The sequence below is a fragment of the Limulus polyphemus genome, unplaced genomic scaffold (assembly GCF_000517525.1).
Source record: "Limulus polyphemus unplaced genomic scaffold, Limulus_polyphemus-2.1.2 Scaffold829, whole genome shotgun sequence".
NCBI classification, from domain to species: Eukaryota; Metazoa; Arthropoda; class Merostomata; order Xiphosura; family Limulidae; genus Limulus; species Limulus polyphemus.
This window is the reverse complement of record NW_013666439.1, coordinates 76,951-98,464: the sequence shown is the minus strand read 5'-3', so window position 1 is coordinate 98,464 and position 21,514 is coordinate 76,951. Positions and strand designations below refer to the sequence as shown.

Genomic DNA, 21,514 nt, shown 5'->3' with positions numbered 1-21,514 from the left:
TCTTGGAAATAGCATAATAATTATTAACTAGTAAACAATTTTTAACAGGGTAGGAAAGAGTTTTATAAAACGTTTCACGACCTTACAAAATGAATGTGAATATACTAGTATGTTACTCTATAGTCAAGTGTAAAAAGTATAACAAAGTAAATATATTTTACAAACATATTATTAATTATTTCTCAATTATTGACATCTAAGTAAATATATTTTGATATATTATGCTACACAAAGAAACCGAAAGTTATTGAAAATTCGAGGTTCAAAAGGGTTTTTAAACGACAATCTGTTCGTCGACCACAATAAGACAAACCTAAAACAAGAAGTACACGTTCAGGAACAAGGTGTGATTTAAACTGTTTGGCCTAACTTTCAAGTTTTCTGTTTCTGATCAGCCTGAAAATATTCAAATAGGTTGAATAATGAAAGTTTGATAAACGAACTTTTACATTTTCGCAATTGCACATCATATTTGTTACAATTTAATCATCATGAATTGAAAGTGAAAAACTATCATGCATATTAGACATTAGAAATAATTTAAGAAATATGTTTGCTAATTTAACTCCTTTTTGATAAAAAAATTAATCTATGGAGCACTAATAATCCCTCATAATCCCTCGTTCTCAACAGTGAAGTATGTTGGACTGTGAATTTGAGGGTTCAATTTTCGCGTATCATTGTCGCAAAATCGCGCTTATCGTCTTAGGCTTTGTGTGCGTTATAAGAATGAAGGTCAAATCGCAGTTTATAGTATTACAAAAGTTGATGATGGCAGCTGTTAACTTTTTTAGTGCAGGAAGCTTTGCGTGAATTTGCGAATCAAACACAAACATTTTTGCTACCCAAAATAATGTTAATGGCCTTCGTTTAAAGTTTCAAATATATTTGTCTTTAAAACAACATGTTAATTATTAACTCGATTTGTATAATGTTATTACACTGCCAAATGCAAACCATAGCATATTTTTAGTGTAAGCATTTAAAATAATGGACAGTTTTAAAGTCTATAAATACAGAAAATGTAAGACAATTAACAAAATGCAGAATATTTCTAACTGGAATTATTTAAAAAGTAGTTCGTTTATATATTTTGTTGAGAGATGGCAGCACCATGCGATTGAAGAGGCAAATAAACTAGAAAACCTTTAACAAATGAGCTCAAGAGGAAGATGACAATCTGATGCAGGTTTATTTGAATTCTATCAATCACAACGTGTTGGGTGGACAAATACTTCTTAATACTGTCACATTTTTAGAACCACGTTCTGAAGCAAAAAATGCGGTTTATCGGAAACATTCCATGCATTTCAGTACATTTGGGTGGAGTGGTAACGCCCAGTAGTTAGTAATATTAAAAAGAGAAAGAACAAAATATAGTTTATTGATTTAATGAACGTATATATATATATATATATATGAACATTTACAAAAATACCTTGTGTGGTTAACAATATGTGTAAGTAGAACAAAACATGGGTTGTAGTATCGTGTATGAAACATTTCCTGATAAGTGAATGTAGTTCAACCCTTATTCAAAATCTATGAACATATTAATCTTGTAAGTATATGGATAATTATAACATTGGATAAAAGGCTCTATACTAAGCAGCATTATAAAGTGACAACAAAGCGAGCCATTTTTTAAAATCTTCGAAGGGATGAGGGTATTTCACAAAATCAACCATGACTGCTTATTATAAACAACTTATATACCTAATAAATAAAAACGTCAATAGAAATACACAGAGAGAGGTCATTTTATTGGAAATTTCATTAGGAAAATTTAACTAATTCAAAATAAAAAAGTTTCACAGATGACTGACCGGTAAGCTTCAGGGCTAAAATTATGGGCTCGATTCCCACGGCTGACACAGCGCAGATAACCCATTGTGTAACTTTACGGAAACACAAACAAATAGTTTCTTTAAAAAAAAAGGTATTAATAAATAAACGTATTCTGAACTCCTTTACGAACTGTTAGATATTTGTTCTTGAAAAAACTCTAAAACTCAGGTTCGATACCCACGGTACGCAGAGCACAGACATACAACTGTGTACTTGACGTTTAACAACAAATAAACAAGTTTTGACAAGATCACAGTCTAAGAGCTAAATCTTTTCCCGGTTGCTCAACGTTAAGTTTGATACCTTTGTATTCTAAAATTCGGGCTTCGATTTCCGCTATCTGTTCTCTGCCCACCACGGGTATCGAAACCAGGTTTCTAGCGTTGTAAGTCCACAGACATACCGCTGTGCCAGTGGGGGGGGCAAAACCAAAAAGCTTGAGCACAAAATTTGAAGAAAATACAACGATTCTAAAACGTTCGAATTTTGTTTCATTTTTTTAAGTTTTATAATTACTTTAAAGTGAGGCATGGTGCTTTATTGCTTCTTGTTTATCAATATTATTCTATTTTTTTGGTGAAGCAGGCAAAATAAAGAATGATAAGACTCGAGATTTTTCTTTTAACCATTTGAGAAAACTAAAACAAAAAATATTTTCTGTCTTCGTCATAGTTATCAGCAAAGATGATATATATATATGTATATGTGTGTGTGTGTGTCAAAGAGATAAAACAAATATTTTTTTCTCAAATAAAGAAAGCAAAACTATATATTGTTCTTGCTTATTCCAAGAGAGTGAGATTCAAATAGTTTTCTTTAGTTTTACTTAAACATATTCATGTTAGAGAGAAATACCCTGATTCATTTCTATAAGTAAACATAAAACACTACAGTATTTCATTTTCTATGTTCACTGAAATATTTAAATACTTGACTAATTTTTTTTTTTTGTGATGACAGAATTTTCTGTACATTCTACTTCAGAGAAAGCTGCTTTATTTTGCTATTATTCTAAACGTTTGTGAAAACGCGTCAAAATCAGTACACCCCCCCCCTAAAGGAAACGAAGGAAGGGATGAAGAATATAAAATACGATATCTGTTAACGAATATATCAACATAATTCTTTATTGACGATGGAATATTTCACAGGTGGTAAGCATATGAGTAAGGCTTCACAAATCACGCAACAATTTCATATAGAAATGACCATGCCGCCCCTTTTATTCAATAGAGCACGGAATTGAATAGATTAATGTGAAATAAACATATTTCTGTAAATTAAACATGTGTGAGACTACATTTTTTAAGCTATCTAATACTAGATCTGAAATATTTGTCTGCGTGATCACTTTTGTCAGTGTTCTATCTCTAAAATTAAGGAGTTGGGTGTGACATAGGGGATAGAGTGCCCGGACTGGGAATTCTTATCGCTTTGTAACCACCAGACGAGTAATAAAAGGTAGGCAAACAATGATTTATAAGCATAAAGAAGAATTTTATTCATGGTGGAACATATTACATGTTTCGACAGAACATTGGTCTTTTTTCGAAACATGTAGTATGTTCCACCATGAATACAATTTTTCTTTATGCTTATAAATCGTTGTTTGCCTATCTATTATTATATTATCATAATGAATTTTCTTACTCAAGCAACAGACGAATGTTGAATTAAATTAGTTGGAGCGGAAGCGATTTCTCTTGAAACACAATTAAGGAAGTAAAAAAAGGTTTTACTGTGATAATTTTCAGTCACTTGCCGTTTACATAAAGTGACTGGTTATGATAGAGCTATTAAATTAATGAATCAGCGAATAATCTAAGATAACAGGTCAAACAAACTTGTGAAAATGTACAAATAACTTGTTAACTTTCAAATACAAAACTCAGTAAGATTGTTGAAAGTCATGAATAATTGAGCAAATTTTGATTTTTCTTTCTTAGAAACGCTGAATAAACCTTGAATATTCGAAAACTTTGGACTCCAACGATTTCCTAAAAGTACTAAACGTTTATTAAATCTTTCATAAGTTTGAACATTGTAGTAAGTTATTCGAAACTGTGAGTAGTTACATACATTGAGCTAATTTTATGAATAGTTGGATAATTTTGAATTGTGCATAAAGTAATTGTGAGTTTGAAATCATGAACAGTTTCAATAATTGTTTTTTTATGAAATGCTTGAATTTTGAAATGAAGAACGTCATCTTTTATAAACTGTGAGTAGACGAGAACCTTTGAAAAACAAATAAAACAAAAACAACCTACGCTTCAAATTTTGAGGGTAGTCTCAGTGTGTTATCAACGTGTTCCATGACATAATATTTTGATTTACCTTTATATTGATATAAACCATTCAAAGTTTTGTTTAAAACAAATAACATGACCTAGATTACTGCTCTCAAAGGTCGAACTGAATATGTGGCACAAGAAAGGTTGAAAACAATTTACTTTGATTTTTTATACAAACAAAAACGTTTCGTGAAATCCTTTTTACCTACATCTACCATACTCCAAAGTGTTCTATCCAACCCACATTCTCTACTTTACTGTTCCCATCTCTTGAACTGGTACTAACTTAGCACATATCGAAAGTGCATCCATCCTCAAAATTGGTGTTGTCAGTTCTCTCTCAACGGACAAACAATTGACAAGAAAAAGTTACTTCCAGTTCTTGAAAAGTCCATAACTTTTATCTAGAGCAAACTTACATAAGCGTCATCTAGCATCTATCAAATAGAATTAGTTTTTAAGTGTTCTATATTTTAGTAAAAATGAGAGGAAGATGAACACGTGTGACGCATGTGCTAGTAATCAAGTATTGTAAAGGCAAAAAAAAGCATATAAGAAAAGTCCTCACGTGGGTTAATTGTGTTTTTTAACACGAGTATTTCTGGAAAGTTTACAAACTTATATATAATTTTAACTACAAATCCTTTCAATCATAAGCATGTGACTTAGATCGTAAACCATAATTGTTTTTCTGACCATTGATTTTTTTTATATACACCTAGGAATGGAAACCTAAATTGTCTCGTAATAACGTCTTATTATATCAATTTTCATAGAAAACTCAGATGGAAGGAAAATGAGAAATGTAAAGATAAAAGATATTGGATGGAAAATCTGTAAGAAATTAGTAAATTTCCTCCCACATGCATGTATACATTTTATCTAAAGAATTTCTGATTTAGAAGGGAAAGAGATGTAGTGTCGGAGCAGAAAACTGGGTTCGATCTTCTCCAGGCCTAACATAACAAGTTAAGACTTCTTGAACCTACGTGTTTTTCTTATATCATGAATAACATATAACTCATCATTCTTTAAATAAAAACACACGAAGAAGAAATGAGCTGGTCAACTCTTGAAAAATTACGCCTATCGAACATAATATATCTAATCCCTCAAAGATATAGAATTAAATGAACATGTAAGAAAAAGAGCGGGTGAAAAGCTAGAATTACTAATAGAGATCCGATTAATGACTTTCTCATTACAACATTGAATTAATACAGTTACAAAGAACTTGAATAAGTATTCATGTAGAGCTTTTAAAAGAAACATTGACTCTTGCACAATTCTGATACATAAATAATAATTATTATATAATAGTTAAATACTAAGTAAATGAGGCGTGGAAAATAAGAAAAACGAAATAGCAGAGTTTGTTTTAGTGCAAAGCCACATACTGGCCTATCTTTGCATTGTGTCTGTCGCGGGGATCGACCTCAGCATTTTACCGTTATAAATTATCAAGCTTACCGCTAAACTACCAGAGGACAAAAGACAAAAGTTATACAAATTCAAAGCCTTAAAATGACTCAAATTTAAGAATTGTTTAAAGTATTTTAGAAATTACTTTTTTTGAACAAAATACGTGTTTAAATAGTACATTTTTTTTATTATGCCTATTTTGAAAGCCAGAAGTTATTTGCTTCATATGACAGCATAAAAGTATGTTTTTACTATCAAGTGATAGTAAATTTTGTTAGGGTCGATGCAAATGTCTAGAGTTCCGTAACCACACACTTAACGTCAATGTGCACGATGTTCATTATACTTTCCAAGGAAAATAGGTAAACAAAATGTTTTATCAGATTAAATCAGAGGTAACCGAAGAAATTATTCAAGCAAAATACAATTACCTTGGAAACATCAGAAGAATAAACGTGTATCATAAATGAGATTTGATGATGCCACAGATAGATGATTATAATTCTGTTTCGCTTTAATCAGTACGCCTGACACTATTAGCTCATTAGTCACCAACATTTGCAGCGTTTAATTTCTTCACTACAAGTTTGCTTAAAGGATTTTTTATCTAACCTTTCCTTAAGATGGTCCATACAAGGAAAATAGCATGGCCGGTTAGTTCAAATTACGATCATTATGTAAATAAAAACACCCTGCACTTTTCGTGGGAAAGCCTCCAGAAATAGGAAATCAGATCGACACAAATTTAATTACTATTTGATACGATGGTCTCACCTTTTTGGTTCTGAATAAATATATCTAACCTCCAGAGCCTAGAGGATAGTGATTAACTTCAGAAACGTAGAATTAGAATTCGGACATGCAAGTACTGTTTTACTAGGTACATATGCTTTCTCACTTCTTAAAAGCCAGTTTGATCACATGAGTGATGCTGTCAAATGCATTTATTGATTGTGAAAAAATAAGTCCAATAAAACATCGTCTGCAAAAGAAAATGAACTAGACAGAGTAAATAAGAAATGTCCTTGGTGAATAACATTATTTCAAGGCCACAATGACACACAAAAGGCTATAAATAAATTTTGAGACATAAAATTATTTATCAAAATATATTTAATACTGGTAATTAGCAATATTACCTCAGTAATTCATTGTTTGAGAAGAAACACAACTTATTCTCATAAACTAAATTTCTAATTATTTTAAGCTTCCAAAATGACCACAAAGCTCATTTGAACAGCACGTATTCATCGAACAACGAACAGGCTTTTAGAACAACTAACGAACTGGAAAATACAGCAAGTATGACAAGAAAAAAAGGCTAACAAGCCGTATAACGTGATGTGATTCATGTAGTAGTTGGTTACCCTAGCACGGCCACAAAGGCCCTGTCTCAAATTTCTTATGCTTATCCTCCCAATTTGTTATTCTTCCTGCAGCACGACAAAAGCCATTCATCATAAGAGACAGCCCTCAACCGCGGCCATCTCTTGTCGCCATTTCGCGACACTGTAATATTTTTGCATAACAAATATCTTCGTACAATGTCACATAAGAGCTACGTCGATAAAGTACACGTTGCTCGGTTCTAGAAAGAAAAACCACCGACGCTACAAAATACAGACCTTAGAAAGGGTCTCCCAGTGTATCTGATTTTGCAGGACAAATAAAGTGAGGAAAAAAAATGCTTATTAGGACCAACTGAAGCAGTTTAAAAAAGTTTATTTAGAATTTCAGTTAGTTAGGAATGAATCCAATCGAGCTGGTTTGTTGGAATGTTCTAGACTGAATTGTTTGAAGACTGAGATATACATGCATAGCTCATGAAACGTTACAATATACATATTTTCAGGTTAAGTATTGTTAACTTGTTTTGTTAATAAGCTCTCAGACTTACAACTAAGACACCAGGAGGGCATTTATGTATTTTTGAGATTGAATACAATTTTCTTACTATCCTGTGTTTTACGGAGCTTTATGAATTATGTTTTTTTTTAAATTGTCTTACGTAAAACTTCGTTGAAAAGATTAGTTTCTTCAAGAATCTGAGTTCATAAAAAAGAATGTCGACATTTTTCTTCTATTAAGATGTTCATACTTCTATAGTGTATGTGAGCTTAACTTAAATTCGAGTTTTAAGTTCGAGCTCCAACTAATATATACATGTATATGATTTTGTTAATATCGAAATAAATGCTCACATAGTAAAAAAAAACCTTATAAAATAGAACTATACTATTTAGCTAACTGGTGCATATAGTAAGTTGTTCATGTGATAGTATAGTGAATATCGAATAACTCACTTCGTTAGTGTCTATGTAAGTCTTACATGGCAAAATATCTTTTAATTTCATACTTTTTCCTACGAATATATATATATATATATATAATAGGACACCAATATTCATTGCCACATACAAAACGCTAAATTTGGCAAGTTAAAAAGAAAGTATAGCAGATACAAATTTTGAAACTTCGTAGTAAGGAGAAGGTATAATTATGAGAAGGTCAATAGGTCTAAGGCAACTGTTTTAGTTTGTCTGAAGACCACAATGAAATCCAATAATTAACGTGGATCATCATCAAACCAATGTAGCTATGTAATGATATGTCGTTCACTCACTTCAAAGCTATCTAAAATAACATCTGAGAGGTAATACTATTTCATTATAATGGAATTTTAAGAAACAAGTGTATCATTTTATCCATCTAGTAATATCCCTTGGAGACTCAACGGTAAGCTTCATGGCTTATAATGATAACGTTCGAGTTCGATACTAGCTACGGACACATCTTATCTACCTAAGCTACACAAAGCTGTGAAGTGCTTCTATATACTAATCTGGATGTCTTGGGTGGTGCTTATTGACAATTAGAGCCTAGAAAACATTATATTTAAAAACCAAGCATAAAAACGAAACACATAAAGAGAGCATCAACAATGAAACCAGAAGCAAGTTACAACGATCTTTCAGAATGAAGTACAGTTTTTTTTGTGAGCTGATAATTATCAAAAGATTGAAGGCTGGACGTATGTTAAACCGATAAAATACTTGGATTATTTAAATATCAAAATATGAATATATTATTTTAGTTCAAAGAAAATCTGTTATACCTGAAGCACTAGCATAGTGCTAGACTGGCACAAGAACAAGGTTGTTAGTAGAGAAATTTTTAATGTACAATAATAATATACGTATACATATGGGAAATATAAGTCACGGCACACGAATGACATAATTAATTAATTTGGATTAGATTTTCAGTGGAGAAACTATATATATTTCGGTTGTGGTTGATTCATACTAAGTTCAGTATTTCACACACTGCGTAAAGTTGATTCTCAGAACACAAGTAAAAATCAGCATATATATGAGTGAGACTTCATTTTGTAGAAATAAACAAACTTCATACCAAAAAACTTTGGTTACACATTCAAATTGATTTTACGTAATGTTTAGTGCAATTGATTTAGTACACACCTAGATCAGGGTGAGCCAAGTTAAATCACTTGTATTATAACATACATATATAGAGACAAAATAAGAACATAGGGTTCTATATTACAATTTATAAATTCCTCAAATAACACGGGTGTGCATACATGCTCACATGTATACATTTGTACAGGTAAAACACGAGAAAGAGTTCAAACTTCTAGAGTGGAACTGAGAGTAAAAAAAGTAAAACAAGAGTCACATATAAAAGATAGAAATCCTACATTATTGGTTTATTTAATAAAAGTTATCGTGTTCTGGCTTAACGGTAGGTTAACGTCCTAAAAATGGTAACTGCCCTCTCGTCATTTGCCTGAGAAAATGCTTACGTCAGCTGCGAACGAAATACATCAAATGTTACTGAATAATGATCTAAGACACTTCGTAAATGTCAAAAAGACGTGGTAAATAGAAACTGTTTAATATGGTTCTTCTAACATGCTGAATAACTGGAAATTGCAGTTTCAATTTTGATTTTAAAGTGCGTTCAATAGTTGAGAAATAACGGTACGGCTCCCTTAAAAGCGGTTTATAGGCCGTCGAAAGTGCTACCATCCATTATAGATACAAATAACTTAATAATTCCCTATCTGATACCTAGTTTACGTGTATTTATTATATTAAATCAGGGATCCTTCTAACTACAAAACAATATAAAACCATTATCCAAACATACTATACTTAACGCTGTATAGATACCCGAAAAAAACAACTCAATCAAACTATGCATAAAATAGTGCGATAGTTTATACTTTACATATCTTTTGGTATTTTGTCGCATTAGTTGTATTTATAGCAGTAACGAAACAGGCAAGTGTAGCATAAAACAACACGATAATGTTGAGGGTACACGTCTCTTCTCTTTTATCGCATTAATTGGCGCATTTCTAGTAACAACAATATAGGTAAATTGTAGCTTTTTGAACCAATAATCTCACATTATGTAAAAAGAAAAAAAATTAAAACTTATAAACCATACCTTACACATTTAGGTATGAATTACACTCACATGTAATTTAAATCATACATTTTCCAGGAAAATTTTAACAAAGAAATAAAATTTCTCACCATTTTATTTTTGTAGTGCAAATGATCAAATGCTGATGCTAGATCTGTTCAGATTTATTTCTCGAGACTTACAAAAATTAAGAAAATAATTGAGATTAGTTAGCTTAACTCAAGAGAAAAAAAAAGGATGATGGAGGTAAGGTAAGGCTAACTGTATAAAAGATGGCATCATACCACAGGCAAAAGGTTATTAACCATTTTTGCTCAGTAGAATGCACGGAATTAGAATTTTCAACCTGAACGTGGTCTAAATGAGCACGTGGTCTAAATGATCAGGTCTGAGACACCTAGAGCTCATGTATAGGAATTCTTAATTTTGAATTACTAGCCAGAGTAAAGAAAGCCAACCAGCAGCACCCTCCGCAACAAGTCCATTGTTTAGCTCTTTGAAACAAATAACGAGATTTACTGTCACTTTTATAACGCTTCCACATCTGAAAGTGTGGTGTGAAACTTGTTCTATGGTATCATGTCTTGAATTCCGAATTCATCGGCTGATACGGTAACCCAGCTCTGATCGAAAGAGTACACAAATAATTGGTAGAAAAGGTTCGTATTTAGTAGTGACCAAATGTTACTTTACTATAGAATTGGTAGAAAAAGTTCATGTTTAGTAGTGACCAAATGTTACTTTACTATAGAATTGGTAGAAAAAGTTCATGTTTAATAGTGACCAAATGTTACTTTACTTTGGAATTGGTAGAAAAAGTTCATGTTTAGTAGTGACCAAATGTTACTTAACTATAGAATTGGTAGAAAAGGTTCGTATTTAGTAGTGACCAAATGTTACTTTACTATAGAATTGGTAGAAAAAGTTCGTGTTTAATAGTGACCAAATGTTACTTTACTTTGGAATTGGTAGAAAAAGTTCGTGTTTAGTAGTGACCAAATGTTACTTTATTCCGGAATTAGTAGAAAACGTTCGTGTTTAGTAGTGACCAAGTGTTACTTTACTATGGAATTGGTAGAAAACGTTCGTGTTTAGTAGTGACCGAATGTTACTTTGCTTTGGAACTGGTAGAAAAAAGTTCGTGTTTAGTAGTGACTTAATGTTACTTTATTTAGTAATTTGTTTGCATGATCATGAATGTATGAACGTGTCCAATATCTCTTGATCCATTAGGGAGTAGAGCTCCAATCTGCTTCGCTCGCAAATCTTGGGTGGACGAACCAGACAATTTCCGGTAGTAAATGGAAATGATGGAAAAGGATAAATAATTGTTTTTCTTGTTTTTTTTTAACTTCTCAGTATCACTGTTATAGTGTTTTTATAATCGAATAACCTACTTTATGGTTCTAATATATAATGATCTTAAAGTTCGTTTAAAAAAGGAATAAAAATATTTTCCTTTAACTATCGTAAGCTAGAAAATCTTTAATCTACGTAAATTAGAAAAGAAAAAAAACCCTAAAGAATATAGAAGTGTCTTAATCTGATGTTACAGTATAAACAGAAAAAAAAATTGTTTAAGTAAATTAAAATACTCCACCGAAATTTGGGCAAAAAAAAACAACAAATATTCTGCGATTTACTTTTAATTGTGCTTCTATAATGGTTAAGTACCTTATATTAAAACGATTTTGAAACCTCACCATGTCGTTACAGCCCACGTCGTCAAGTTCGGCCATGTTTTATTTGACGACCGTGCATCTTGACAATAACTTTTCATTGCAAATGGCTCCGTCGTAAGACTGTGATTTCTAAAGCACACCACTACTCTCTGCTGTTACATACCCTTCCCAAAAGCGATCACTTTCGGTGGCATCACGCTATCTATGTACGAAACAATGTGAATATGTGGTTCTGATACAATCCATCCCATTACGACTTTATATCGGCTGTGGTTGTCATGTGAATTGTGATTTGTTCTGATACAATCCATCTCATTACGACTTTGTATCGGCTGTGGTTGTCATGTGAATTGTGATTTGTTCTGATACAATCCATCCCATTACGACTTTATATCGGCTGTGGTTGTCATGTGAATTGTGATTTTTCTGATACAATCCATCCCATTACGACTTTATATCGGCTGTGGTTGTCATGTGAATTGTGATTTTTTCTGATACAATCCATCCCATTACGACTTTATATCGGCTGTGGTTGTCATGTGAATTGTGATTTGCATATCGTTTAACATAACGTACTCAACCATTTGTATTCTGTTTAAAAGCAAGACATTTGTGTGACAAGAGATTTTTATAGCTTATACTGTCCCACTCTATATAGTCCCTCGGGGGGGGGGATAGCGTTAAGGTTATGGATTTACAATGCTAAAATTCTGGGTTCGATTCCGTGCAATGGACACAGAAGATAGCGCAATGTGGCTTTGCTCTAAAAAAACAGTCTAGTTTATATGATGCACTTTACTGAATCTTAATTATTAAATGTTGTTGTTTGGGTGGTATTAGTAATTATATGTCTTTACTGACGTAGTGTTAGTTCATGAAGATGCCAATGTATTATGCATGTAAAAGATAAGTCTATTAAATATAATTTAATATCTAGCTGTCTTCAAGTTGTTTGAAGTGCTTCTCCCTTAAACAAATTACCAGGGCCGTAACAAGCTATGAAGATAGCGACGTCATATCTTTGGTTATTTTTGTGGCGTTCTTCACTCATTCTATCTCGCTCCTTCACACACACACATGTGTGTATGTGGAAATTATAGATTGAAACCTAAGTTTGACTTCGGTAGAATATTGGATCTGGTTACCTGGTTACGGTAATGCAGGTTTCCACATTAATGCTTACTAGAGAGAAAACTCGTGCTTCGCTTATGAAACATTTTATTGGTTGTGGTATTTTGTATTTGTATGCACAAAGGTTATATAATATAAAAGGCAGTGCTGTGTATTTAAAGTAATTAAAACAGTTATGGGATCTACTTAGACTACTTATGTAAGAAGATAAGTATGTAGAGTTCTGAACGAATTTGATCCCTTTCGGGGCATTTCAATGACTGTGAGGTTAAGCCTAAGTAGGTTAAACCTATTTCTCAACATGTTATACCCACCAAACATATCTAGTACAAGAAGCACTTTGAGCCAAAAGATGTGATCAAAAATAACAAACCGATCGATTTATCTTGTAAGAGACACTAGATCTAGCGACGCTTTCAAACGCTGGGTATCGGGAGCAAATACCGGTATTCTAAGTGTCTATAAACAAACGACGAAATTCACACACAAAATCTCAACACATAAACACTACTGTTTGAGTTGAGGTTCTGAGGGATGACAGGTACTTTTCCCAAATACCTTTTTTCTTTGCAATGCACTGTACTGTTTACATCCATTTCTCTCTTACACATATTGTGACGTCATCCGTACTTCCTTACTCCTAATTTCATTTTTGAATAGCTTAAGGTAGTCGAAAAAGCTTCCCATGCACGCACACACATTAATATTATTACTATTTTATTTATATAGATTTAAATCAATATTTTCGCGGTGAAAACGTCCATTCAACAATAAATCAAAAATAAGTTTCAAACTATGTAAGGTAAACAAAGCTGCTACAATAATATACTTATTAATATTCACAAAATTATATATAACTAAAACGTTTATTACACATTTTTTGGGACAAATGTTTATCTTCAATTGTTTACATACATACATACACCCGAATTTGGGTGCATTTGGGAAAAACACTGTGTAATAAACATTTGGAACACTGTAAATACACATCTATGTATATCATTTTCAAAGCATCAGAGCGCTGTTGTTTGAACTGAAGATTCTGCGTGAGTAAACATGTCAGTTGACATTTACATAAGTTAAAATAAAGTGTTTATATGTATTACTTTCCATCGCCAGCATTAAATAGATTCAGCCCCTGTAAAAGTGTTGTTTTTGCATAGCGTCTTAGCCAAATAAAATATCTTGTATTTTGTTTGTTTGTTTGTAATTAAGCACAAAGCTACACAATGGGCTATCTGTGCTCTGCCCACCACGGGTATCAAAACCCGGATTCTAGCGTTGTAAGTCCGCAGACATACCGCTGTGCCATTAGGGGCAAAATCTGTAGTATACATAATTTAACATAGGCAGAAATTATTTCTGATTATTCCTTGTATGCTATAAACATTTTTGAAACTTTAAATTAATTGGAATTACAAATCATTGTTATATATACTTGAACGGATATCCTCTAAAACGTGTTTTCTGCTTAAATTACTATCTATAATAATTCAGCGGTTTCCGATGGAAAAAAAAATAGAACAATATTCTAAAACAATATTTTGTCGTCGTATTCACCATTCTCGTATGTAAGTTTTAATTATTTAAAACTAAATTTACATGTTTTCGTACACGTAGCTGCTAGACAACTAAATCGTTACTAGACTTGTAGCTCCGTGCTGTAATTTGGGCTTTTGAAAAGTGCAGTATTTGTACTACAACATTAAAAACGAGATGAAATGAGCAAATCATTTGAACAATTAGATTTCAAAATGCATACGTAAAACTACTGCATACGTAAAACTACTTTATCTGTTCATACGTGAATAGACGCAAAGCGGGATAGAAAAACAAAGAACAATATATATACGTACACGAACCATGACATACACCAAAATGTAAACCAACTTAGTTAATAACCTGCTTCATTATTACCTTATTTTAAAAATACTTCGAATCCACAACTACTCCAACAATGCTTGAATTATGTATAACACACATAAGTTTAATATTGCGTGTACCATTTATTTCGTATGCGTTGGAAAGAGCAGCGTTCTCAGTAGGTCGTTTCTACACGATAGGTATTGTACTTTAGCAACGTCTTGAGATAGGATACATGAGTTTTAATTCAGTAATTGCCTACCTACTAAAATTCCAGATTTGAGCGTAACTTGAGTCTTAGATAGATCTCACATAAAATTACTGTTTAAGTTACAAATTATGATTGGATCATTGATTAGGTTTTTTTAAAATATAAAACCTTCAGGTATGCACGAATAATATATATCTTTCGTAGGATAGGTCAACGTTATTAATCTTTTGAAAAAATTATTTCTATTTGTTTCTGAAATAGTTATAAACATGTAACATATTAGCAAATGATACGTATTCCATCTGTTGAGGATATTAGGGGATAAACTCACAATATTTGTAAAATACCTGTATACATACTTTCAATTTACATTGTATTATGATTCATGTTTCATTACATCCATACCTCTGTTTAAAGTTTATGTTCTGCGTCACTTTGCCATCTATACCTAAGTGAAGTGGGTTCGTAACTCTCTTCTGGTCAATTTTGTTGACAACTGATCACCATAGCAACCAGACTGAATGCACGTTGACAAATAGTGAAGTGTTTACTTAGCGTTTTAAAGTGGAAGCGTTCTACTGAAATGGCTTGTCGCTTTTTATTACTGGAGTGGTAAGTAAAAGAATTACAGCAGGTGGTTTGGTTCACTTTAGCGATCCAATGAAAAGCCTTGTATTCGTTGTAATAGTTACAAATAGTTAAAGTCCTGTAAATCAAGCTGAGCTCTTCCTTTTATTTATATTATATTTAACTCGATACGAATGTGGAAATAAAAATAAAGAATTACGGGGTTCAAGAAGATTTTTTTTTTTACTCTACAGGCTGAGGTACCTGTCTTTTGTCTGGGTTATGAATTTAAAAAAATGTGGGGTAGATGCTATGATAAATAGCACAAAAATACTAACTTTCACACAATTTATTTATAACATATTATTACAGTATTTATTATAACCTCACCAAAAGTTTTGTATGAGGTTTAATAACTCACTATGTATATACTTAAAACATGGTATACATTGTGCGATAATCAGAGTGACTATGTATTAAGAGGTAGGGACCAAAGCAGTGGTGGTAGGTGTGCTTTCTGTTGCTCACTTTTAACACCCAGCTCTTAACGTCCTTCCACAGTGTTTCACGTAATTAATTAATTTACGGTCAGTGGCCGCAGAAGTGTCTAACGGGCCGATGTTGAAAGGTTACGGGTCAAATTAGGAAGTGGGTATAACTGAACAAACGACTTTTCATATCAGCGTTATGATGGCTGTTGCAGTAGAAACGTCAGCTGAGTATATGTATTATTGCAATAATGGCGGCCATTTTTCATTGCATTTCTCCTTAGAGAGTGGTAGCGCACTCTCTGAGATATATAAGATATTTGTGTGCTTTCCCTCATACTGTGTGTATGTTATGTTATAGATAACTTAAGTACGTGGCACCATCTACGAATGTAGTTAAGGTTAACTAACGTTACAAATAATAAATGTTTAATAACAACAATATTGGGAGTTGGGGTTGTGAGCCCCCAATAACATGCCCCTTGTTCCAAACTATAATTTCACAAAGTGTGGTTGAGATTTGTCCAGCGACCTAGGAGTAGTTATATAACGGACAAACAGACAGACACATAGTTTTTGTGCTTTATGTATATAGATGTTGGTAGAGGCACTGAACATTTTTAATCTCATACAGATGGAAGGTAGAAGAAATGAGTGCACGGGATCATGGTATTATCAAAAATTAACGAAAATAACGTTTATTAAGAAACTATAACTTGAATGCAAAATTTAACTAAATCTGAACCAATATACAAAGCATATGCTTCTTTTTGTTGTAGTTCGGTTCTTAGTACAAAATTCATACTTTAAATATACATCATACCACACATTCCCAGTGGTTCCGTTGTAAGCTTGAGGACTTATAACACAAAAACAGGAGGTTCCAACCCTACGATAGACAGAGTACAGATAGCCAATTGGGCAGCTTTGTGCTTTAAAACAAAGTAGAACACAATCGAAACGTAAAAAGCTCATCTCTAGAAAACCAGAAGACCTTGTATGCATTTATTCGCTAAATTGCTTTGACATCTTTCGAGACAGATGAGTGAAGTTTAAGCTTAAAACAAAACACAAGCTATATGATGCCAGATAGATTAATGACATACAACGTTCACGTTTTAGCCAAAGTTGTTAATGTATCTTTAATTGCAGCCTTTTTTTTACATGTTAATAAAATTACAACATAAATAGACTAAATCGGACTTAAATTCATGGAGTGATATAATACGTTCAAGTGTTCAAACATCTACGTCAGATTTTAAAAAATAATATTATATATATATGGTTTTTTTGCCAGTTGTCGAAATAAATGGCTTTTACTTATATTTCTTAATAGTATAAATATATACTATGTAGTTGTTGGGCTTAGGATTCTTCTACAGTAGGTGTCTGTGACTTGTTTGCGATAAAATCAACGACAAATAAACAGCACACACTTAACTTGTTTTCAAATAATATATATATATTCGGAACAAGTTAAACGTATGTACAGTAAAGTGTTCACACTATAGAGAATATAAGCATATCGTAAACGTTATATCAGTATATGTATAGTTCTCCTCTTCTTGTCAAAAGTCCACTTAGGCCTGTGCTTCCTTCAGTTCCTGCAAACCTAAATTCGGGATATCGCCTTTTGACACTTGCAGGGGCTTGATGTCTTGTTTGCTCTTCTTTTCTTGAGCTCTGGTGGTGACAGCAGATACTTCATCAATCTTCTTTCTGTCTAGTTTCTCAAAGTTTCCACTACCTGGTATGTTTCCTATCATTAAGTCGCGTATTGGTTCCTTGATACACTTAGCCACAAGGTCTCCTACATAATATGGAGTATCATCCATTTGTAATTTGAGTTGACCATTAGTCGTGCACTGATCAATCATGTGTTCTTGTATTGAATTTGACAAATAGTCTTGATTCCCTTTCTTCTGGCAGCAGCATCCATAATGCCAGTCACTCTTTTCTTGTTTCTTACCAGCACTGCTTTGTAAACGGCTCCAGCTGCTTTACGTTGAGGTTTCTGCTGTTGGTTGTTGGTAATGGACTTGCACTCTTTTGCAATCTGCCCCATTTTATAACAAACATAACATCTCTTTTTTCTTCTGTCTATTAACCTCCTGTCACCTTTGGTAAACTTCTGCTTCTGGTCAGTCATTACTGGTTTCAAATTCATCTGGACATTCTTGGACTTGTTAGTTACACTACCTCCATGGGCTTCCATATGCTGTTCTGCCAGCTTGATCATCTTGGCTACATCTTTTGGTGCTCTCTCCTTCAAAAACAGTGACATGTCTGTTGAACACGTGGTCATGAATTGTTCACGTACTAATAGGTCTGCCAGTCTCTCAAAAGTTTTTCCCACATGGCCATGTCAGTCAATCTGGTGAAATATTGCCGCAGACGTGCCACAAACTGTGCCAGAGTTGGGTTTGACTTCTCTGAACTTCCGACGAAAACCTTCTTCAGTAAGTTCATATCGTTTCAGTAAAGGTACTTTTAATTTGTCATAATCCATGGCATCTTCTGATGTCATGCCTACATATACTTGAAGACCTTTTCCTGTGCGAAGTGGTCTGAGACAAACTGCCCAGTCATCTTTGTCCCAGTTCTGACTTTGGGCGAATCTTTCATATCTTCCAGGAAATCATCCATTTCATATTTATGTTCATCAAATTGGGCAGCTTGGGTCGGCTGGCTCTGACTCCATTGTCATTCTTGGGTCCATCTTTCTTCGGTTGGGGCTCCAAGAGGCATAGCAGTATGTCTGCGGACTTACAACGTTAGAATCCGGGTTTCGATACCTGTAGTGGGCTGACCACAGATAGCTCATTGTGCAGCTTTGTGCATAGTTACAAACAAACAAATCCTTAAGTTGGGTGAGTTTTGCTATCTTAATTTGTTCTCTTATTATCTCTATTTCTAGTCTCTCCTCTCTCTCTTTTTTTCTTTCTCAGTCTGTATTCTCATTCTTTCTATTTCTAGTTTCTCCTTTCTGTCATTTTCTTCTTTCTCAATTTGTATTTTTATGCTCTCTATTTCTAGTTTCTTTTTTCTAAATTTGTCTCTTCTGTTGCCGTTCTTCCCTTTCCAGTTCTTGTTTAATAAACTCTCGTAATTCACTGTCTTTTCACCAAAGTTGAGATCCTTTTTCTACCCATTTACCAAAGTCTGTTGACATGGTTATATAGCGTACGTTTAATCATTATACTATTTTCGTTACTACTACAGTTGTGCGTATACAGATAGGCCTACTTATTTCCGCTGTTGTTCACGTTTTCTTCTATCACCGTTTACCACTGTCTAATCCTAGCTGTGGCTCGCTAATTGTCAGATTTTAAAAAATAATATAAATATATACTATGTAGTTGTTGGGCTTAGGATTCTTCTACAGTAGGTGTCTGTGACTTGTTAGCGATAAATTCAACGATGAATAAACAGCACACACTTTACTTATTTTCAAACAATATACATATTCGGAACAAGTTAAACGTATGCACAATAAAGTGTTCGCACTATAGATAATATAATCATATTGTAGACGTTATATCAGTATATGAATAGTTCTCCTCTTCCTCAAAAGTTACTTAAGCCTGTTCAATTACTTAAGAATCTCAGTTGACATGCTGTACTATTTTCTCTAATACTATCGCAATATTAATCTGGTGTGATTCACTTACGATCGCGATCTTCCTTCTTCTAAATATCGTGTATTCCTTTTGTCAAAGTGCACTCAGACTGATTCAATTCCTTTAGAATTTCGGTTTGACGGAATAAACTTATTTTTCTTCTTTCCTTTTCCACTATTAGTTTCACTCTAGTATATTGTTACATATCTGCTTATTTGTTTGTTTCCGGAGGATCTTCAGCGATACAAATCCTTTCCTGATTAAACCAGTTTATTCTTCCTCGATACAAACTATAGTACACAGTAATTCCACAATCAGTACGTTTCTCGTCACTTTAAACTTAACAACTTTTATAATACACGCTATAAGTCACAGAGATTCACAATCTCGATAACTTCGCTTTCGACGAGTACAAAACACACACACTTTATTCCCCCGCTGGCTTTCTCTGCAGGGCTTATATACTAAAGAAGAGGACATCTCGAACAAACTCGGACTTCCCCGATAATTCGAGAAACTTCACGCACGCTACCAGTGCCAAATGTGCCAGCAGCGTCACGTGACCTCCGCTGTCGTAACAATATACATCAAACGTTAGGCCGATGTCAGTCGTTAGGCCTATCACTATTACGTTACTTAACTTCACACCAACTGTATTATGTTTGCTTTTATCTGTCTAATACTGTCTGTCTGCTGCTTCCCGCTCGTCTCACGCTATTTATATCTTTATTGCATAGTCGTCTGGCCACTTTCCATATTCTCAATACCAATTAGTTATTAATATTAACAAATCCTTTTACAATCGTCTGCTTTAACTCTTATTATAACACATCTTAAAAATAATAAAATATTTACTCACCAATATAAATTAATTACTTATATTTAAACCAAACAGTCGTTTATATCATGACTCAAACCCCTCTTCAAGATAAAATATTTACAATATATATTTTTGTACTATATACAAAGACTGTTCTTAGTTCAAACACAAAAGTCTGCTCATACAGTCTGCTCCAACATTTGCAGCCCTTTTGATGGCCTTATTGCGGAACCTATAGTTCTGAAGATGCAGTACCCACCTCATGATCCTCGCACTGTCGATGTTGCACCTCTGAATGTATGCAAATTGTTGATGGTCTGTGTGGATGATGAACTCCTTCACGCATAGATAGTTCTGAAACTTCCGAATGGCAAATATGAGGGTCAGATACTCTTCTTCAATCACGGAGTAGTTCTTCTCACTATTTAACAGCTTTTTACTTATATATGTTATTGGAAATAGTCCATCATCATGTTCTTGCAAGAGTACTGCCCCAATTCCAATGTCTGAAGCATCAGCCTGAACAATAAATGGTTTGTTCAAGTCTGGCATTCTAAGAATTGGTGAGCTTCACAACATGTTTTTTAATTTATGGTGTGGTTGTTCCCACTTCGCCTTGTTGGGTAAGCCTTTCTTGGTCAGGTCAGTCAATGGTGCAGTAATTTAAGCATAATATGGAATGAATTCCCTATAGTATCCCGCTAATCCTAAGACGGACCTGACTTACTGCTTGGTCATTGGAGCTGGTGTATCTTGTATGCGGGTTACATTTTCCTTTTCCATGGCTGTTTGTCAGTCCCCTACTTTATGTCCAACAAAATCCAGCACAGAATATCCAATGTAGCACTTGGATGGCCTGATGGTGAGGCCTGCTGCCCTCACTCGCTGGAAAAGTCTTTTCAGATGGTCTTCCCATCTTGCAGTGTGTGGCAGAATGTCATCCATATAATACTTGATGTTGGTGGTGTTGTGCACCATCTTCCCCATCATGAGGTTGAATGTTGCTGCTGAATTGACTAACCCACATGGCATCCGATTAAATTGGTAACATCCATCTGGTGTCACAAATGCAGTCTTCTCTTTAGATCCCATCTTCATCAGGATTTGCCAGTA

At 33.5% G+C, this 21,514-nt stretch overlaps 1 protein-coding gene across 2 annotated transcripts in view; it reads right to left on the bottom strand.

Moving 5' to 3' along the window:
- The window catches only part of LOC106460753 (metabotropic glutamate receptor-like), a 74,930-nt gene that overhangs the window by 6,053 nt on the left and 47,363 nt on the right, over positions 1-21,514 (bottom strand). The window lies entirely within an intron of this gene.